General features: G+C 44.2%; 1 protein-coding gene and 1 long non-coding RNA gene across 3 annotated transcripts in view; one reads left to right on the top strand and one right to left on the bottom strand.

The window, feature by feature from the left end:
• Window positions 1-19,357, top strand: part of FAM237B (family with sequence similarity 237 member B) — a 61,342-nt gene that overhangs the window by 13,746 nt on the left and 28,239 nt on the right. Inside the window, exons 2-3 of one of the 2 annotated variants that reach the window (XM_067042483.1) lie at window positions 12,103-12,195; window positions 19,108-19,218. The gene's annotated coding sequence lies outside the window, so the exon portion shown is untranslated. The remainder of the gene's footprint in view (window positions 1-12,102; window positions 12,196-19,107; window positions 19,219-19,357) is intronic. The other variant, XR_010842212.1, reaches the window with a different exon arrangement.
• The window catches only part of LOC131762415 (uncharacterized), a 37,451-nt gene continuing 19,214 nt past the window's right edge, over window positions 1,121-19,357 (bottom strand). The window contains exon 7 of the long non-coding RNA XR_010842213.1: window positions 1,121-10,217. This is a non-coding gene — a long non-coding RNA (uncharacterized lncRNA). The remainder of the gene's footprint in view (window positions 10,218-19,357) is intronic.

The raw sequence follows: 19,357 nt of genomic DNA, 5'->3' as shown, positions 1-19,357 counted from the left end.
TCTCACCTGCTGATCAGAGGCCCAGGAACCCCCAACCTGGCTCCACTCCCAGGGCCTGGATTCAGAGGCCCAGGAGCCCCCAACCTGGCTCCACCCCCAGGGCCTGGATTCAGAGGCCCAGGAGCCCCCAACCTGGCTCCACGCAGGACCTAGATTCTGGGACAGCTTAGGGGTAAGCAACACCCTCATGCTCCTTTATCTGCTTAGGGGTGAGAATGTCTTAAACGCTGCAGTTGACTGATTATGGAGGGCCGAGTGTTTCCAGCAGGTATGGGTGGAAAGATGGGGTGTGAAGTTCCTATGTCTGCAGGGTCTTCCCAGCGTGAAGATCTGTGTGTTCCCCCCGGCCAGTCAGCATCCTCCCAGGAAGCCCAGATTCAGGATTACGAAGGCAGAGGCTCTCCCCTTGCGTACCTGTAACTTCGCACTCCCACAGCAAGGAGCCTGGCTCCCACCACATGCCATTTATCTATGCATTGCTCCTTTCCACGTTACATGTGCAGAGGTTTCAGAATTGTTAGCTACTACACCCTGGAAAGAACTTCGTAAAATAAAGCCCACTGTTTATATATGGGCCATTTTTCCTTTAGCCTACAGATTCCATTCATTTCCAAAGGTAACTTAAGTCAGCAGCTTTTACCCCATCCCCTACAGTGAGTTGTTTCCACATATTTCTAATACAGTTAGATTCTGTCATATTATGTAATCCATCCTGCAACACTCTTACACCATAAATAACTAAATTTGAATAGATTATGATTGGCCCCTTGGGCTACACATGTCTATGGGCTTAGACAAACACATAGTGACAGGTATCCATCCTAGAGTATCACATGGACTACTTCAAACCCCCCACCCCATGATCTGCTTATCATCTATGTAGCTTTGCCTTTCCCAGAATGTCATCAGTGGGGTCATACTGTGTGCAGCCTGCTCGGACTGGATTCTTTAACTTAGCAGTATATACTGAAGATTTATCGATGTCTTTCCATAGGTGGATGGTGCATTCCTTTCTGCTGAGTAGTATTCCACTGCATGTGTATGGGAGGAAAAACAATTTTCCTTCTACTTTTCTAGGTTCTTGGTTGAGGCCCCCCCTGCCCCTGTAATAAAAGACAGATTACCAGGAGAAAAGCAGAAGTTTAATAACATGTATACCTTCTGAATACAGGGGGGATACCACGGAAAACTGAGTCACTCCCTGAAATGACCAAAACCATCCCCTTCAATACCACCTTCAGCTAAAAACAGAAGAAAGATGTTGGGGAAGGGGGGAAGGCCAGTTATGGCAGGTTATCATGCAAAGCACAGTAAACAAACGTATGGCTGTTTGCACATTTAAGTCAGGACTTCCCCATTGAAAAGAGTTACTTAAGATGTAATCATCCTTCTATTTTCGGTGCAAAGAGGGACATACTCTTATAAATGGAGATTTCTCCATTGTAAATGTCCTTCATAAAATGGCAATCTCAGTTTTCTGAGATTTTTTAAAAAATAAATGTATTATTTTATTTTTGGCTGCATTGGGTCTTTGTTGCTGCGTGCAGGCTTTTCTCTGGGTGTGGCGAGCAGGGGTGCGCGGGCTTCTCATTGTGGTGGCTTTTCTTGTCACGGAGCACAGGCTCTAGGCTTGCAGGCTTCAGTAGTTGTGGCACACGGGCTCAGTAGTTGTGGCTCTCTGGCTCTAGAGCGCAGGCTCAGTAGTTGTGGTGCACAGGCTTAGTTGCTCTGTGGCATGTGGGATCTTCCCGGACCAGGGCTCAAACCTGTGTCCCCTGACTCAGCAGGTGGACTCTTACCCACTGAGCCACCAGGGAAGCCCTATTGATTTTTTTAAAACAGACCAATAATCCTTATGCCAGAGAGACATATTTTGGGGTGGCATATTCTACTCGCCTTGACATGGATGTACCCCAATTTGCTTATGCATTCATCTTTTGAAGGATATCCTGATTTCAAGTTTTTAGCCATTATGGAAGTGCTGCTATGCATAATTGCATCCTTGTTTGCATTTGGACATAGATTTTCAAAGCAGTTGCCTAAATACTGGAAGTATGATTGTTGGATCCCAACGTGAGACTTGTTTAGCTTTGGAGAAAACTGTCATTGTCTTACAAAATGGCTGCACATGCATCCTCCCAGCTATGAGGGTGAGTTCCTTTTGTTCCTCGCCCTCTAGCAATTGGTATTGTCATATTTTTGGAGCTTAGCAGTCGTAATAGGTGTGCTGTGGTATCTCATGATTTTAATTTGTAATTCCCTAATGGTATATGATGTTGAGCTTGTTTCTGTATGACTTTTACTATCTGTATCTTTTTTGGCGGGATGTCTGTTCAGATCATGCTGTTCATGTTCATGCTGGGAGGAGCCCTGTCTCCTCGGGACCTGTTGGGGCTTTGGCTTCTGGAACACACGGGGCTGAGTCCACGCTGATGGCCGGGCTTCGGTACAACCCGGGGTCAAGTCCACACTAACGGAAGCTGGGTCTCCTCAGGACCCGCTGGGGCTTCAGCTCTGGGACACTGGGGGGTCCAGTTCATGCTGACATGAGCCTGGTCTCCTCAGGACCTGCCGGGAGGTAATGCCGCCGAGGGAGAAGGTGAGGGAAAGTGGGGAGAAGGTTCTTATGCATGGCTGACCGCTGTGGGTGTCTGTCTTCAGAGGACCCAGGAGAGGAAGGGCTTGATGTGGAAAACTGGGTTTTTGACCCCTTTTGTGTGGGGTGTAGACAGTTCAGTGTGTTCTTTGGCATGTGGCGTCTTGTTTTCCCAGCACCGTTTATTGAGGGGCCTGTCCTTTCCCTGGTGAATGTTCTTCGTTCCTTTCTTGTGAATTAACTGCTCACATACCTGTAGGTTGATTCCTAGGCTCTCTGCTCTGTTCCTCTGGTCTGTGTGCCAGTTTTTGTGCCACTCCCACACTTTTTCGGGACTAGCTTCATAACAAAGTGTGAAGTCAGGGAGCAAGATGCCTCTAGCTCGTTCTCCTGCCTCAGGGTCGCTTTGGCTCTTCTGAGTCCTTTGTGGTTCCACACACAACCTAAGATGGTTCATTCTGTTTCTATGGAAAATATCATTGGACTTTTGGTAGGGATGTCTTTGAATGTGTACATTAACAGGCCTTCAGCGGGGGACACTGTCAGGGAATGACTTAGGAACAGCATCAGGGCCTTTGCTGGGCCAGCATTATGGTCTCACTGAAAGACATGATCAGGACCTGAGTTAGTCACAACGTCAAGGCTTCAGTTAGGGAAAGTTTCAGGGCCTGAGTTAGGGACAGCCTCAGATATTCACTTAAGGACAGTAACAGGGCTTTCCTTGAGACAGAGTCAGGAACTTGGTGAGAAATGAGTCAGGATATTAGCTCAAGATACTGTTCAGATTTTAGTTATTGATTGCAGCAGGGCGCATATTAGGGAAAGATTCTGGGTCATAGTGAGAGATAGTGTCAAGGCCTTTGTTAGGATTAGTCAGTGCTTAGTTAGGGAGAGTATTAGAGTTTAATTTAGGAGAACATGCAGGATATTAGCTTGGGACAGAGTCAGGTTCTGGGCCAGGGATAGTGTCAGGAAATGACCAGGGGAAAGCGTTAAAACCTTAGTTATTGAGAGCATCACGGTCTTAGTTAGGACCAGCAACAAGGCCTAAATCACGACCAGTTCCAGGGCTTCATATAGGGACAGCGTCAGAGCCTAACTAAGGTAGAGCCCAAGTGCCTACGTGAGGCCTCTCCTTAAGACCTGAGTTAGGGAAAGTGTCAGAGCATGACTTAGGAGCAGCAGAAGGGCCTCTGTGAGATCAACGTTAGGGTCTTCATTAAAGACATTATCAGGGCCTCTGCTAAGGAGAGCCTCAAGGCCTCATTTATGGGCAGCATCAAGAATTACTTTGGGCCAGTTTCAGGACTTTGGTAAGACCTGGGTCAGGATATTACCTCAGGATAATATCAGGACTTTAGATATGGCCAGCAGCTGTACCTTAGTTAGAGACATTGCCAGGGCCTGAGTTAGGAATAGTATTATGGCCTTTGTTAGGTACAGTGTCAGGAACGGTCCTAGGAGTTTTGTCATTGTCTGAGTTAGCTGTAGTGTGAGGGCCTTTGTTAGGGACAGTGTCAGGGCCTGAGTTAGGACAAGACTCCAGGCCTTAGTTAGGAACAAGCTCACAGCCTCTGGAGCAATTTCAGGGCCTTATTTAGGGACAGCATCAGGGATTTAGTTAGCATAAGAGAGGCCATTCCTGCAAGCACCCTGAAAGCCAACAAACGCAAATGCAAAAGTGAACCATGCATGCTGCTATGAAGGAATATTCCACAACAGTTGAATACATTTGGCTTAAGTTTACCAAGAGTTAAAAATTATTTTTTTAAGAAAACAATATTCACAAGATGAAAGAATTTCATCCTAAAAAATCTCTTTAGCTAAATTGGACATTAGGGAAAGAGAAGGTTAGATTAAGGGCTAGGGCTAGTGTCAGGTAATGACCTAGGTATCGTATCAAGACCTTAGTTACTGAGAGAATCAGGGCCTAATTTTTAAACTGTCAGGGTTTCCAGTAAGGACAGCATCAGAGCCTGGCTTGGGGAGAAGGTCAGGACCTGAGTAAGGCCTTGCATCAGGTCCCTAGCTGCAGACACTGTCAGGACATGACTCCGGAGCAGCATCAGAGCCTTTGTTGGGTCAGCATTCAGGTCATAGTGAAAGACATGAGCAGGGCTTGAGTGAGTCACAGAATCAAGGCCTCGGTTATACAAACATTAAAGGCTTGAGTTACACAGAGCCTCAGGTCTTCACATAAGGACAATGACAGTGCTTTCTTTGGAACAGTGTTAGGATCCTGGATAGAAGTGCATCAGAATATCAGCTCAGGATAGTGCCTGGATTTACTTATTGATTGCACCAGGTCCCTAGTTAGGGACAGATTCCGGGCCTTAGCGAGAGGTCGTGTCAAGGCCTTAGGTAGGATTAGTCAGGGCCTTCGTTACGGAGAGTGTTAGGGTTTCATTTAGGATAAGATGCAGGACATGAGCTTGGGACAGAGTCAGGTTCCGGGCCAGGGATAGTGTCAGGAAACGACCAAGGGAAAGGGTTAAAACCTGAGTTATTGAGAGCATCGGGGCCTTGCTTAGGACCAGAGCCAGGCCCTAAATCACGACCACTGCCAGGGCTTCATATACGGACAGCATCAGAGCCTAACTGAGGTACAGCCCAAGTGCCTAATTGAGGCCTCTCTTTAGGATCTGAGTTAGGGAAAGTGTCAGGGCATGACTTGTGAGCAGCATAAAGGCCTCTGTGGGATCAACGTTAGGGTCTTCATTAAAGACATTATCAGGGCCTCTGTTAAGGAGAGCCTCAGGGCCTCCTTTATGGACAGCATCAAGGATTAATTTGGGCCAGTTTCAGGACCTTGGTAAGACCTGGGTCCAGGATATTAGCTCAGGATACTATCAGGACTTTAGATATGGCCGGCAGCTGGGCCTTAGTTAGCGACAGTGCCAGGGCCTGAGGTAGGACTAGCATCATGGCCTTTGTTAGGTACAGTGTCAGAGACGGAGCTAGGAGTTTTTTCAGGGTCTGAGTTCGGTGTAGTGTCAGGGCCTGAGTTAGGACAAGTCTCCAGGCCTTAGTTAGGGAGAGTTTCACAGCCTCGGGAGTAATTTCAGGGCCTTATTTAGGGACAGCATCAGGGATTTAGTTAGCATGAGAGGAGCCATTCCTGCTAGCACCTTGAAAGCCGACACACGCAAATGCAAAAGTGAACCATGCACGCTGCTGTGAAGGAATATTCCACAGCAGTTGAGTACATTTTCTTTAAGGTTAACAAGAGTTTAAAAATTATTTTTTTAAGGAAACAATATTCACGAGTTGCAAGAATTTCATCCTAAAGAAGAATCTCTTTAGCTAAACTGGACATTAGTTAAGGACAAGGTTAGGTTAAGGTCTAGGGCTAGTGTCAGTTAAAATGACCTAGGGTTGGTGTCAAGGCCTCAGTTACATAGAGAATCAGGGCCTAATTTATGACCTTTGTCAAGGTTTCTGTTAGGGACAGCGTCAGAGCCTGACATAGGGAGAGCGTCAGGGCCTGGGTGAGGCCTTGCGTCAGCCCCCTAGCTGCAGACACTGTCAGGGCATGACTTAGGGGCAGCATCACAGGCTTTGTTGGGTCAGCATTCGGGTCATAGTGAAAGACATGAGCAGGGCTTGAGTGAGTCACAGAATCAAGGCCTCGGTTATGGAAAGCTTCAGGGCCTGAGTTAGGCAGAGCCTCCGGTATTCACTTAAGGACAGTAACAGGGCTTTCTTTGGGACAGTGTCAGGATTGTGGATAGAAGTGCGTCAGAATATCAGCTCAGGAGAGTGTCTGGATTTTAGTTATGGATTGCAACAGGTCCCATGTTAGGGACAGATTCCGGGCCTTAGTGAGAGATAGTGGTCAAGACCTTAGTTACTGAGAGCATCAGGGACTCCTTTTTGAAGCAATGTCAGGGCTTCAGATGAAAACAGCATCACGGACTGGCTTGGGGCGAGTGACACGGCCTGAGTGAGGCCCAGCGTCTGCCCGTTAGCTGGGGCCACTCTCAGGGCATGACACAGGAGCAGCATCAGTGCCTTTGTTGGATCAGCATTATGGTCTTCGTTAAAGACATGATCAGGCCTTCTCTTAGGGACAGCGTCAGGGCTTACTTAGGGACATTTTCAGGACCTTGGTAAGTGATGGGTTGGTAAATTAGCTCAGGAGAGTGTGAGGACTTTAGATATTGAGGGCAACAGGGCCCTAGTCAGGGACAGTGTGAGGCCCTGACTTAGGACGAACATCCAGGCCTTAGTTAGTGACAGTGTCACGGCCTTGGGACTCAATTCAGGTCCTGAAGTCGGCACAGCATAAGAGCTTCAGTTGGCATAAGAGGCAAGATATTAGCTAGGTACAGGGTGGGGGTAAACTCTAGGGATCGTGTCAGCAAATGACCTAGGGATAGCGTCAAGGCCTGAGTTACTGAGAACCTCAGGGGCTTATTTAGGACCAGCATCAGGGCCGGACAGAGGGCCAGCAACAAGGCCTGAGTGAGACCCAGTGTCAGGCCCCCTGGCTGGAGGCACCGTCAGGGCGTGTCCTGGGAGCAGCAGCAGGGCCTTTGTTGGGTCAGCATTCGCATCATAATGAAAGACATCAAGAGGGCCTGAGTGAGTCACAGAATCCAGGCCTCAGTTAGGGAAAGCTTCAGGGCCTGAGTTTGGCAGAGCCCCGGTATTCACTTAAGGACAGTAACAGGGCATTCTCTGGGACAGTGTCAGGATCGTGGAGAGAAGTGCGTCAGAACATGAGCTCAGGATAGTGTCTGGATTTTACTTATTGATTGCAGCAGGGTCCATGTTAGGGACAGATTCCGGGCCTTAGTGAGAGATAGTTGTCAAGACCTTAGTTACTGAGAGCATCAGGACCTCCTTTAGAAGCAATATCAGGGCTTCATGTAAAAATGGCTTTGGGCGAGTGACACGCCCTGTGTGAAGCCTAGTGTCAGTCCATTATCTGGAGACACTGTCAGGGCATGACACATGAGTAGCAGCAGTACCTTTGTTGGATCAGCATTATGGTCTTCGTTAAAGACATGATTATGCACTGTCTTATGGACAGTGTCACGGCTTACTTAGGGACATTTTCAGGACTTTGTTAAGAGATGTGTTAGTAAATTAGCTCAGGACAGTGTGAGGACTTTAAATATTGACGGTATCAGGGCGTTAATTAGGGAGAGGCTCAGTCCCTGATATAGGACGAACATCCAGGCTTTACTGCGGGTCAGTGTCAGGGACTGAGTTAGGAGTAGTGTCAGGGCCTTAGTTAGAGACACTGTCTGGGCCCCATTTAGGACGAGCATCTAGGTCTCCATTTAGGACAGTGTTATGGCCTTCAGATTAAATTATGGACATTTGTTAGACACAGCATAAAGGCTTAAGTTAGCATAAGATTTAGGACTTTTGCTCTGGGAAGTATAGGGTAAAGTCTAGGGGTCGTCAGGAATTTACCTAGGAATACTGTCAAGACCTTAGTTACTATGGGTATCAGGGCCTTATTTAGCACCTGTGTCAGGGCTTCCTGTAGGGACAGCATCCAAGCCTGACTTAGGGAGAGCGACAGGGCCTGAGTGAGGCCCAGTGGATGGTCAGACACTGTCAGGGCATGACTTAGGAGCAGCATCAGGGCCTTTGTTGTGTCGGCATTCAGGTCATAGTTAAAGACATGAGCAGGACCTGAGTACGTCACAGAATCAAGGCTTCAGTTAGGGAAACTTCAGAGCCTGAGTTAGGCACAGCCTCAGGTCTTCACTTGAGGACAGCGACAGGGCTTTCTTTGGGACACTGACAGGACCTTGGATAGAAATGTGTCAGGATATTAGCTCAGGATAGTGTCTGGATTTCAGTTATTGATTGCCTCAGGTCCAATGTTAGGGATAGATTCCGGCCCTTAGTGAAAGATAGTGTCAAAGCCTTAGTTAAGATTAGTCAGGGCCTTAGTTAGGGAGAGTATTAGGGCTTCAGGTAGGAAAAGATGCAGTACATTAGCTTGGAACAGAGTCAGGTTCCATGCCAGGGATAGTGTCAGGAAATTATTGAGAGCATCAGGGCCTTAGGGCCAGTGCCAGGGACCTAAATCAGGACCACTTCTAGCGCTTCATATACAGACAGCGTCAGCGTCTATGTAAAGTATAGCCAAAGGGCCTAAGTGAGGCCTATCTTCAGGTCCTGAGTTAGGGAAAGTGTCAGGGCATGACTTAGGAGCAGCATAAGGGCCTCTGTGGGTCAGGATATTAGCTCAGGATAATGTCAGGACTTTAGATATTGGCAGCAGCTGGGCCTTAGTTAGAGAGAGTGTCAGGGCCTGAGTTAGGAGTAGCATCAGAGCCTTTGTTAGGTACAGTGTCAGGGACTGAGTTAGGGAGAATGTCAGGGTCTGAGTTAAGTGTAGTCAGGGCCTTAGTTAGGCTAGAGACTCCAGAACCTTCCCTGAGTTCCAAAGGGCAGATTTGAACAGTTGCTAATCAGGGAAGGGAGGGGATGCAGAGACCAAGGAGGAACAGACTAGAATCAACAGAGCAGCCTTGGGGCAAGATCCTGGTTTTGCCTCAAGGGATACAGTTAAGAGTATCTTTGGGCTGTTTAGCAACTTAAACCCCCACAAAATAGAAGATTTTAGTCTTCTTCATTCCAGAGAAGCTCCTCAAGAGACCATCTGAGGTCAGATTAAAGTGAGTTAAGGCCTTGTACACACACTAATCCTTAGGATCACCTGTGTCCTTAAACCATTGCTGTAAAACTCCTCACCAGATCCTCCTGCATTGGGACACACGGTTTTTGAGGGTAGGAGTTTTCTGTGTCCCCCTTTGGCTGCCAAAGGAGTAAAGAGCTATTCTTTCCTACTTACTGCAAACCTCTCTCTGAGATTCGATTTGGCACTGGTGCATAGAGGTCGAGTTTTCAACATCAAATTTAGTACCCAATGTGGGGCTGACTTGGGGATGGCCCCTGTGGGTCCCCTGACTTGATCGGACACTGAGATTTTCTCCACACTAGCCTCTTTCGAGAGAGTGTAGGGTTGGAGAATTCCTTTAGAGGCCAAACCACCTGGGACCCTTGCCTGGAAAGGCCGAGCCCCAGTCATCCCAGCAGTTAGAACTCTGGGGCAGGAGTAAATGGTGGAAGAGAGACCACCCTAGCAGCTGCCGAGGTCGTCTTTGCCTTGAGGATGTTCCTCTCTTCCTCCTGCCTGGACTGTCCCGAATGTCCTACTCCAAGGGATTATTTTGGGGAACCAGAAAAATAGCATTTGGGATGTTGCAGCACCTCAGCCAGCATGTGGTAACTCCCCTGGCATGCAGTCTGAGGTCCTTTTAGCCCTGTACATTTGGGGGAACCTTGGTTCCCATTTGGGTGACTTTTCATTCCAGGAAATCTCATTTGGAAGGTGAACCACTTGGACAGAGGTCACAGGCTAAGTTGAGAATTGGAAGCTGATTTGAGTCTTGTGCTGTTTGGTTGTTGGTTTCTCTTTGGTTTCTGGTTCCTTTGGTTTGAGGCTTCCGTTGGTGTTTAGGGTTTTGTTTTGTTCTTAGTCCGTGTGTGGTGAGTGTTCTATGGTTCAAACATAAGAAGTGCTTCTTCTTCAGTTCCATCTGATAGCCAATGGGCAAAATCCTGGCAGACTGGTCAACCTATAGTTGTAAACCTAAGAGTAAGAAAAGAATGAAATTCTATTGTAATTTTGTCTGGCCAATGTATGGATACATTCTTGAAAAATGAGGAAAGGTGGTCTTTGAATGGAAGCCTAAATGACTATACTATCCTTCAGCTAGAGTTATTTTGTCACAGGAGGAGAAAGACAAAAGAAATTCCATATGTTCAAGCATTTATGAAACTACGTAATAAAGAAGGTGAGCAACTAGGTAACAGGCTGATGGTACAAAGAGAAAAGAAAGTCACTTTGTACTAGAGCTCGTTGTGTCTGAATGCAGAAAAAAATAAGGGACAACATAAGATGGATACAGAAGGTGATGAACATTTGTGCAAAGGGAACACTGAGGGAAGAGTTGTGCATGACCATGACTTTCTAAGATGGATATTGTTGGAAGTGGGTTAGGGCAAGCCTGCATTTGGTTTCTCCCTCCAAAGTTTTCCTGGAATGCTGCTTTTGATTGTGAACAGCTGGTGAGTTCCTTTGCCTGTGTCTGTGATCCGTATTTTTGTTTGAAATCTCTTTACTTTGGTTCAGTGAATAAGCGTTGTTTGGCCAATCCTAACAGTTCTTTTGATCTCCAGCTAACTTTGGGATGCTTTAGAAGGCCCTTGAGCCATCTCAGAGAGAAATGTTTGATTAGTATGTTAAATTACATGGAATTCCTAAAAATCTAGTATGTCCTGGTAAAATTTTATCAGTCATAATTCTAGTTATTATTAAATGTTTTATGTAACAGCAATCATGGTTTCTTTTGTCATTTACAGTGTGATCCAAGGTTTAACCATGACCTTTTAAGCCTTTATGTGATTTATAGATAGTTACTGTTGTGCTCTAACACTTTGCAAAAGTGCTCCATCTTCAAGAAGATCTATGTGAAGGATGTTTTGGCAAGCACAGGTCTCTGATAAATTTCATATCATAATCCAAACTGGGTAAGAAATGAAAAATCTTAATGGAGAATTGGATGGCTTCATAAAAATTTAAAAGGATTGGTTACTGAGTGAACTGGTGAATATGGTTATAATGTTTTTGTTTTTTTGTTACTGGCTTTCATCTGTGTTTTCCAGACACAAGGAAGTCGTTTCCCTCAAGCTACTTAGGACTTGGAGCAATTGGATAAATGACACCTCTGTATCGAAGTGTATATTTATGAAAGTTACTGGGTTGACTTTATTTTGCCCTGATGTTTAAGAGGAAAGGAAAATTACCTAGTGAAGTTATCAGAATGTAATTACTCATGATGTATCACTGTGTGCTTTAGGTCTACTGCTAAAAGCACATGTACAATGCTTGTGTGACAATTGGGTATGAATAATAAAATATATGGCTTATATAAAGCATTTTGTCATTAACATACCTCTGAGCATGTTCACAATACCTGATCAGTATTCCCCCAAAGTGGATTAACTAGGCAGATATAAAGGAGGCCTAGCGATGAGGAACATGATCTACACCTGGGCCAAACAGCTGAATCACTCTGGCACTGAGGAATTGACATTTTGATCATCAATGCTTTCTATTGAAAGACTTGGAATCAAAAGGGAACAAAACTCTTCATGTATTGAGATGTGAGGAAGTCACTCTGGCTTGTACATGGTTTAACTTAAATTTTACTGACCAAAGTGGCCTGTTTTGTGGCCTTTTGGATACAAATTGTACATCTGCTTTGGCATTGAGGAGGGGAATGCATTTTACAGTCAAGGAGTAACTATGGTTCAGACATCCAAGATAAACCTAAGTGACCTTTGTCGATGTGATTTAGATGCATTCCTGTATTCTTTTTCTGTTTTCTTTTTAAGTTTTTTTTTGATGTGGACCATTTTTTATGTCTATTGAATTTGTTACCATATTGTTTGTTTCATGTTTTGGTTTTTAGGCCATGAGGCATGTGGGATCTTAGCTCCCTGCCCAGGGATCAAACTGGCACCCCCTGTGTTGGAAGGCAAAGTCTTAACCATTGAGCCACCAGGTAAGTCCCCACATTCCTGTATTGTTGAAATTGAATTTCTGAGCTACATCAGACTCAGGATGCCACTAGCCATTCTGAAAACAATGTCTACTGGTAGCTGCAACTGTATGTTTTCAAGGACTCCTCTCTTAACTATTAAATTTCAAACAATGACTTTAGATCAGATACTAATAGAAAGATGAGACATATGTGTAGTGTTCAGTAGCTCCTGTTATGGATATGTCAATACTACGTCAGAAGTTAAAACCTACTTAGGTAGAATTAGACAACTGGCTATGAAGTCTCTCTGAAGTGCCAGTTCCAGACCAGGTTTCAGACTTATTCTGCTGAATTCCTAAGGGGATGAGATCTATTTTTCCTATTAAATGTTCAGTTGTTACCCCTCCTATTTTAACTGGATTGGTTGCACCAAAATCGGGGACCAAGGGAGTCTCAGGTACAGGACTTGGAACTCAAATATTTCTAACTTGGTATCCATTCCCCTAGATTTAGGCAGGACTGTGCCCCATTTCAGCAGGAAGTAGCCAGAGTGGTCATCACCCTGTTCCCTGAAAGATGTGGGGAAAGATAAAAGGGAAGTGGGGATTAAAACCGAGTCCCCTTAATAACCGAGTTCCTGTGCCAAGTTTATGATTAATGTCTCCATCTGAAATGATTATTCCTTTTGTTGTCAAAAATCTGCTCTCCTCAAGATTGAGGAGTATCCAGAAGAGGAGTGAAACTGAGAGGGACTCTGTGGTCTCCTGGGCACAGAAGACTTTCTGTGTGCCTCCTAACTTTTTTTGTAGGGAATAGACTAGAGACTCCAGGACCTTCCCTGAGTTCCAAAGGGCAAATTCGAACAATTGCTAATCAAGGAAGTGAGGAGATGCAGAGACAGGGAGGAACAGTCAAGAAACAATAGTGCAGCCTTGTGACAGGGTCCTGGTGCTGCCTCAAGGGATACACATAACAATATCTTTGAGCTCCTTAAAGAACTAAAACCCCCAACAAATGGAAGATGTTAGCATTCTTCATTCCAGAGAAGCTCATCCAGAAACTATCTGAGACAAGATTAAAGGAGTGCAGGCCCTGCATACACACTGATCCTTATGAGCAACCACACCCTTGAACCACTGCTATAAAACACCATATCCTCCCGCATTGGGACACACAGCTGTTGAGGGCACAAGCCTGCTGTGTCCTCCATGGGCTGGCAGAGTGATAAAACTAATCTTTTCCATTTTTCCAAAACACTGTTCTTGAGATTTGAATCAGAACTGGTGCATAGAGGCTGATTATTCAGTATCAGTTAGGTACAGAGTCAGGCAGTTAGTTAGAAACAGTGTCAGGTCTATAGTTATGGAAAGCCTCAAGGAATTAGGGAGGGACACACAAAGATATTACAGACAGCATCAGATCCTGAGTTGGGGAGAGTGTCAGGGCATGATGTAGGACCAGCATCAGGACTGTAGTTAGGATCAGCATCACGGTCTTAGTTAAATTTATTGCCAGGATCTGAGTTAGCAAAGTGGCAGGGCCTGAGTTAAGGACAGCTTCAGGGCCTTAGTTAGGGACAGAGTCAGGACCTGAGTTAGGGACAATGTCAGGGACTGAGTGAGGCCTAGTGTCAGGGTCTTAGCTAGGATCAGCATCAGGGCCTTAGTTAAAGACATTATCAGGCTCTGAGTTAGGTACAGCAACAGGGCTTCAAAGGGACAGCCTCGGGGCCACACTTTGGGATGGCATCAGGACTTTAGTAGGGACAGTGTCAGGACCATGGTAAGAGATGGATCAAGATATTAGCTCAGGATAGTGTCAGCACATTAGTTATTGATGGCAGCAAGGCTGATGTGAGGGACAACTTCAGGGCCTTAGTTAGGAACAGCCTCAGGGCCTCACTTAGGGACAGTGTCAGGACTTACTTAGGAAAGCGTCAGTTAGGGTTAGTGTTAGGGCATGGGTTAGGATTAGGGTAAAGATTAGGCTGTGGCTACGGGTTAGGATTAGTGTACGGGTTAGGGAACTGGTTACTGTTAGGGCATGGGTTAGGATTAGGGTACGGTTTAGGGTTAGGTTTAAGGATTTGGGTTAGGGTTAGGGCACAGGTTAGGATTAGGGTAAAGATTGGGGTATGTATACGTGTTACTATATGGGTTAGGATTAGCGTAGGGTTAGGGCACGGGTTAGGATTAGGGTACAGTTTAGGGTATGACTACGGGTTAGAGTTACTGTATGTGTTAGGCTTAGGGTACAGGTTAGGGTTAGGTTTAGGGTATGCTTTAGGGTTGGGGTATTTATTAAACCTCTCCCACTCTCCCGATATCACTTATCAGGTAAAGTAATATTATTTCAGCTACAGGAATGGAGAAGAATATAGACAGTAGGATAAGACAAATAACACACACATTATAAATACATCTCATTAGGATTTTGTTTGTAACCTGTACTTTAAAACACTAGTGCTTAGGAAATCTATTGGAGGCAGAATCAGTAAAGGGTAGTTTTATGGGAATAACATCACAGATTTTCTGTAGAATACACAGATTTTGACTGGTTAGCAAGTCAAGGAGGCATGCTTTTGTTCTGAAGATAAAAACCCTCTTCTAAATTGAGCTGTTATTGGAAGTTAGAAATTTTCTCTTACTGTTGTATTGCTTTGTATTTTCATGATTATTCTGCTTGCATTTCCCTTGTTAAACCTTTGATTGGGGGAAGAGTGCCATTACTGGAAATGAGTTTACAGAATTTTTCTCAGAAACAGAAGAAAAGGGTTCTCACCTAAATATTAAGAAATAATCTCTATACTGGTGTACTAACAGAATTATGATTCAGGGATAATAATTCTATGAAATGTAATTAAACACACAGTATATATATACTTTCTCTTTTAAATTTCTATTGTTACATTTTAAAAAATAAAATTCAAGTTCTTTGTAACAAGTGAAATTTCAAAAGATGAAGGGAAAAGATAATATTTTACCACTTGCCATCCCTTCCCACTCCCTGAAACGGCCAGCACAATGTGTAGCATTCTCATTTTATGAGGTGTTCCTTACATCTGTAAGGAATGTATGAATTAGGATATGTGTGTTAACAGACAAGTACTGATACATATGAAATATATAATCACAAAATACCTAAGGAATACCAAGAGAGGTCGACTCAACACTCTGTAATAACTTACACGGGAAAGGATCCAAAGATGAATAGATCGATACATACATATAATGAACCAGATGCTGTACCCCTAGAACACACACAACATTTTTATCAAATTTGCTGTGATCATAAATAACCATTTAATTTTAAAAAACACACAAGAAGTAGGGAGATATAAGCTCTTGGGGGTTTGCCTGGCACATTCCACTCTAACTTGCAGCCTACTAACACGATTTCCAGGAAGGCTCTGTTGCCCCAAAACCCAGAGTTGGAAATGGAGAAATGCTGCCGCCTTGTGGCTGTATCCCGCAAGAGCGGCTTTAAATCCACAGCTAAAAGTCACTTACATCTACAAGGGCTCAGGGCTGTAAAAGACACTTACCCTCAAAAAATGTCCTGAGCTAGGCAATGTCCAAAAGAATTCAAAGCACGCAAATGTGTCAAAGAGATAGTATGAAGAGGTAAGTTTTACTCACTCTTTATCAAAAAAAAGGAAAATGGTTAGAAGCTCAACATCAGGAATTATTAGACTCATCTAACCTCCAAAAATGTTTCAACTCACACAAGTCAACTACCAACAGCAAAAAGACTACAAACAATAAATGCTGAAGGGGTTGTAGTGAACTCTGTACTCTCTAGCTGCTGGTAAGATGTAAAGTGGTAAGAGCCAATAATGAGAACAGAAAGGAGCTGCGCTTTATAATAAAAATTGAGCCACCATTCCATCCAGCAGGCCCACAGCTGAGCCTCTCACTTGAAAAGACCAGAGTCGAAAAGACACAGGCCACAAGAGCTGCACTACACGAATTTTCACAGTAGCCAAGACACCGAAGAAAACAAAATGTCCATCAACAGATGAATGGATAAGAAGAACTGGTCCATCTACACAGTGGAATATTAGCCATGGAAAACAATGAAACACTGCTCTTTGAGGAACCATAATGAGCCTAGAGATAATCACAGAACATGAGATAAGTTGGAAAGCAAAAGACATATTGTATAACATCACTTATAGGCGTTATTTAACAATTGACACAAATGAACATATTTTCACAAAGAAAGACACTCACAGACATAGAAAACAAACTAAGCTTATGTAAAATGAAACGTGGGGGGAATGGATAAATTAAGATTAAGTTGACCATATGTCTACAAATACATATTAAATACATATATCAAACAGACCGACCATATAGCAAGGGAGGTCACCAGAACACTCTGCAATAATTTACATGGGAAGAGGATCTGTACATGAATATATATATATATATATATATATATATATATATATATATACATAAAATGTACAAATGAACCAGATTGTGTACACCTAGGAGAAGCAATATTCTAATCATTACCCCGATTAAAAGAATTAAAAGAGAGAACAAGAAGTAATGTGACATAAATTTCTGGGGTTTTTTCCTGGCACATTCCATTCTAATTTACAACCTGGGAACAAGACTTCCAGAAGGGCTCTGCTGCCCTAGAAACCAGGTGTGGGAATGTAGCAATGCTGACGCCATGTGGCCGTTTCCCACAGCAGCAGCTTTGAAGTCAGTGCTAATGGTCACTCAATATTCACACGCATTGCAGGCTTGTCAATGACACCTGCTCTGCAAAAAAAATCCTGGGGTCGAAAATCAACCAAAAAATTCAAAAGAGGGCAACCTTCCAAGAAGACAATTTCAAGAGGTTTATTGTACTTACAGTTTTTTCTGTTTTTGTTTAACAGAATAAAAAAAGGCGTGGAAAAATGCTGAACATTAGGAATTATTAAAGACATGCAAATACACGATACAAAAACCTATCGGGTCACACCACTCAGAATGGCCATCAGGCAAAATTCTGAAAACAATAAATGCTGAAGGGCTGGTAAAGAAATGCGTACCCGCGGTTCTAAGTGGGACGCGGTAAGAGCCACTAATGAAAACACAATAGAGTTGCCTGGAAAGGGTAAACATTGAGCTACCGTTCAATCAAGCATACCCACGGCTGGGTCTATCACCTGAGAGGATGAGAATCAAAAAGACGCAGGCTGGCCACCCTGCACGGCAGCAACATGTACCGTAGGCAAGGCTTGGACGAAACCAAAATGTCCATCCACAGAACAATGCACCAAGAAGAAGGGGTCCATGTACACAATGGAATAGTACTCCGATGAAAAATATAAATTCGATTTTAAAACCAAATGTAAGTAAGGAGACATCAGCTTTGGGGGATTTCCCCAGACACATTCCACTGTAATTTAGAACCGAGGAACGCCACTGGCAGGAAGGTCTGTTTCACTAGTTACCAGAGTGGAGACGCAGAAATGCTGCCGCCCTCTCACCGTTACCTGCAACAGCAGCTTGCAAACCTGTGCTAATGGTCACTTCATATGCACAAGTAGTGGAGGGCTCTAAATGAAACCTGCCCTCAACATGTCTTGAGAGTGGCATTGGCCAAAATATTTCAAAATGTGACACATATTTCAAGAAAAGAATTTGATGAGGTAAGCTGTACACGCAGTTTGAAGAAAAAAAGGACATCCCTAAAAGCTCAACTTCAAGGGTTTAGGAGACGCATGCAAGTCCAACCACAAAGACGTATCAGCTCACACCAGTCAGAGGCACCATCAGCAACAAAACTACAAACAATAAATGCTGAAGGGCTTGTGGAGAAGTGCATAACCTCAACCTAAAGTGGAACTAAACCTGGTAAGAGCCACTAATGAGAACAGAATGGAGGTGCCTTTACAAGGTAAACATTGAGCGACGAGATGATCCAGCAGGCCCACTCCTGGACCTGTAACCTAAGAAGACACAATTGGAAAGACACGGGCAGGCAAATCTGCACTGCAGCAGTATTACAACAGCGAAGACACGGAAGCACCCAAAAAGTCCATCACCAGATGACTGGACAAAGAAGAATTGGGACATGTACAGATAGAATATTGGCCAAGGAAAAACATGAAACAATGGCATTAGCAGCACCACAGGTGAGGCTAGAGTTAAACACGGAACTTGCAGTAAGTCAGAAAGCAAAAGACACATATCCTATGATATCACTTGTAGGTGTTACCTACAAATTGATATCACTGAAGATATTTCCACAGAAAAACGCAATCACAGATTCAATAGACAGACTTGTGGTTCACCAATGGAAAGGTGTGAGGGTTGTATACATCAGCAAATCGGGTTTAACCGAGCTATAAAAACACAGGTGAAAGGTATAATCACCAAAGACCTACGGAATACCAAGGGAAGAGTACTCAACATTGTGTCATAAGCTACACGGGAGAAGGATCCAAAGAAGAATAGATATATGTTTCTGTGTAAAAGACACACACCTTTCACACCCACAACAAGCAACACACTGTAATCAAACTTGCTGTGATAAACAAGAAAAATTAAATTAAAAAACCAGCAAGAAGTAGTGAGACACAAACCTAAGGGGCTTTTTCCTGGCACATTCCTTCTAATTTACAACCTAGAACACGACTTCCATGGAGGCTCTGTTGCCTCAGTAAGCTGAATTGGTAAAGGAGAACTGCTGCCGCCTTGTGGCCGTTTCTCAAAACAGCAGCTTTTAACCGGGCGCTGATGGTCACTTGATGTTCCACATAATTGCAGGCCTGTAAAGGGCACCTGCCCTCAAAACAAATCCTTGGGTCGTGAATCGAGGAAAAATCTGAAAAGAGTTGCACCTTTGAAAACGACAATTTCAAGAGGCATATTTTATGCACACTTTGTCTTCTCTTTCTTTCTTTCTTTTTCTTGTGTGAAATAAAAGGGCATGGAGAAATGCTCCACATCAGGAATGAATAAAGCCATGCCAATCCAGTCTACAGAAACGTTCACCCACAGCCGTCAGAATGACCATCAGCAACAAAGTCTACAAAGAGTAAGTGCTGAAGGGGTTTTAGAGAACTCTGTACCCTCCAGCTGCTCTTGGGATGTAACCCGGTAACAGCCAGTAGTGTGAACCGAATGGAGGTGCGTTTAAAGGTACAAATTGAGCTACCATGTGATCGGATAGGCCC

The sequence above is a fragment of the Kogia breviceps genome, chromosome 9 (assembly GCF_026419965.1).
Source record: "Kogia breviceps isolate mKogBre1 chromosome 9, mKogBre1 haplotype 1, whole genome shotgun sequence".
Taxonomy (NCBI): Eukaryota; Metazoa; Chordata; class Mammalia; order Artiodactyla; family Physeteridae; genus Kogia; species Kogia breviceps.
Note: the sequence above shows the minus strand (reverse complement) of the source record. Positions and strands in the feature narration are given on the sequence as shown.